Raw genomic sequence first — 2,937 nt, 5'->3', positions numbered from 1 at the left:
ACTATCCGCAATGACGCCGATGGCTCTGGGAGACAGACACGGTTTCTTCAGGATTCACACAGAAGCTTGTCTCGAACGGAGGGTTTCGAGCGTCGATGTGAAGTTGGTGATGCGTCGCATCATATACAGCTCAAGCATCCTCTCCCGCGTGGTACTACGGAGGGGGTTCCTACTCTCGTACTCCTCAATCAGTATGAGTGTGAATCAGAAATGTTTCACTCGCATCCGTTCAGCTCTCTCAATAGACGGAAATCGGGAGTTTACGGCTAAGCTTGCAGTGTATCGATTCCGGACACGGAAGAGTGATTTCTTTGATGTTGGGCGGCACAGCGGGCTAATGCTGATTGCGCCCGTTGCGGGGTGAGCTTCCGACAAGCAGATCACCCCCGACTGCCGATCCCGAGCGGGTCTCTCGTGATTTTCAAGTGGGGAGCCCCGCGCGTGAACCCTGAGTGAGATCGCGGATTTCTACACCGAGTGGCTATTAGCGCAAGGTTCACGCACGCTTTGCATCTTCTGGGAAGTAGTCTCCTGTCGTATCCTGCCGCCCCTCGAGAACTGTGCATGTGCCGCGAGTTCGCCAAACGAATAGCCACCCTCTGAGGAATCGTATGACTGGTATCACAATTCATGGCCCTGCATCCCGTATTGAAGATGTTTCGGGGGCCCATCCATAGCGGGCATTAAACTGCCGACTTATTTCATGTACCTTCTCATGTACGCATGTGCCGCAGATCACGACTTTTGTGGCTCCACGACATCTCGAAGCCGGCCGGCGCCGAGACATAGCCCCGCAAGAAGGATCCGCCGCTGCCTTATTCGGCAAAGTTAATTCCGCGGCGTCTCGATTTCTGAGCTCCGACTCGTATGCCCCAAGAACGCCGTGAGGTGGGGTGTTGTAGACCCGGCTGAACTTCCCCGCGTCGACGGGCAGTGGAGTAATTTCTGGTTTGATGATCATTGACAAGGGTTTCGTCGAGAGGGGTCGGCCCCCCGGTCACTCGAAGGGTGATGCATCGAAACACGCTTCCACGAGCGGGACGCAAGCCTGCGCGGTCATCCGCGATTACGCGAAGGATGACCGCGAATCCAGCTCCCTTCCTGTGGCAGGGCGTCGAGTTGGACAGTCCCCACCCTTTTTTCCGAGTTTGTGCATGCGGCACAGGGAGCATCCTGCGTCTGGGTAGCTGATCCGCATGCTGACCATATCTGCGAGCTCGGAATCACCATACCGTGCTGACTCTTGGGGGTTCGAGCTTCGAGTCTCCGCTTGACCAAGGCTTATCGTCTATGTCCGAACATGGCTTAATTATTTCGTATTCGGCAGAAAAGTACACATAGACCAGAGGATGCTCGACATCGTGTTCCCTGAAAAGACGGTGAATTTTTCCCGTGATTCCCGAGAAAGAGTCATCCCCTGACCTGAACACCAGGATTGTACGAGCTAATGCACTTGTCAGAAAGATCCTTTGCGCAATGCGAGGGGTTCTAAGAGGACTCGACACCCCCAGCGCACATCCAGTAGCGTACGGAGGGGGGGGGCTAAGGGGGCTAAAGCCCCTCCCAAGATTCTCCGTTGCAGTCAGATTTCGGAACGGAAATCTCCCTAAAACGAATAACTTACGAGCTTTGTGTAATTCTCTCTCGTCGTTTCCCTTAATCAAGCGTTACATCGATCGATTATCAGTAGAGTTCCTAAATTTCGGACATTTCATATCTATCCAATCCGCAAGAGCGAAGACCGACGATCACATCGACGAGGGAATCGCCTCTAATGGGTTTTCCCTGTCGCCGAACGATGTGGGAAAGACTAGAACAAGAATGCCGCAATCGAATCTATCCTTATTCGAGAGTCGGAAAATGGAAATGTCCGAAATTTAGGAACTCTAATTATCAGTAGGGATGTGAATTTTTCGCGGCAAAATATTGCTGAAATCGCGGCAAAATATTGCTGAAATCGCCTCGTCTCGCGGTGAGAAACCTCGAAATTTGCGGGATTCTCGCTCGAAGTCCTGTCGAAATTACGGAAAATCCCAGAACTTGCACCGAATTCGCGGCGACACCTGCTCCCGAACACATGTAAGCTTCGAAGGCCCGACCCTCGTGGCGAGTCTTGATCCGACCGTGTCTCCGAGCTCGTGGCCAAACTCAATGAATTTCGCGGTCGCCGCGGAAAACTTACATCCCTAATTATTCGTACCTAAGATTCACCTTGTTGAGATCATGAACATCATCATCATCACCGTGACTATTTAGTCCCCCCCCAAGAAAAAATCCTGCGTACGCTACTGCGCACATCGCTACATCCTTGTCGCGAAAGTGCCCATTCGAATCTTCGGTGCCTCGGCCGAGGGAATGAACTCAGGTATTGCTGTTTCTGTGAAACCTGATTTGTCCCCTAATCGTTTGTTTCTTAGCGAAGATGTATGTGGATTGGAGAATCGTGCGATATTTGCTACTACCCGCGGTCGCTCTCCAATTCAGTCAAGATACCGAAAAGAAAGTCGCCATTTAATGTCCAATAGAAACTAGGTGCGCAACGCTCGAACGATGGCACCGTTTTCGCCGAATCGGTGGTTCCACCAATTACAGGACGCAATCGCTTCGTTCCCGACTACTCCGACCTGATCAGCCATGCTCAGCAGGAAGCTCCGCTCAGGGAAATCGAAGGATTTTAATTGTTGATCCCGAATGCGGATGTACCCGGTTGGATTGAGGCCGTGGACCTAGTCATCCTTAGGGAATTCCGAGGTCGGCAGGAACGATCGAACCGTAGCCTCCTTTCGCGCGAGCGGCGGCCTCACTTCACGGAGCAAGAAGGCTCCTCACGAAGTGAAAAGGCTCTTAACAGGAGTAACTCTGGGGAGTAAGATCCGCCGACTCGAGAAGTCACAGAAACGCCGACGACTCGACCGCCCGTCGGTATCCATAACCGCG

This window comes from Galendromus occidentalis, unplaced genomic scaffold (genome assembly GCF_000255335.2).
Source record: "Galendromus occidentalis unplaced genomic scaffold, Mocc_1.1 scf7180000075554, whole genome shotgun sequence".
NCBI lineage: Eukaryota > Metazoa > Arthropoda > Arachnida > Mesostigmata > Phytoseiidae > Galendromus > Galendromus occidentalis.
This window is presented reverse-complemented; position numbering follows the sequence as displayed.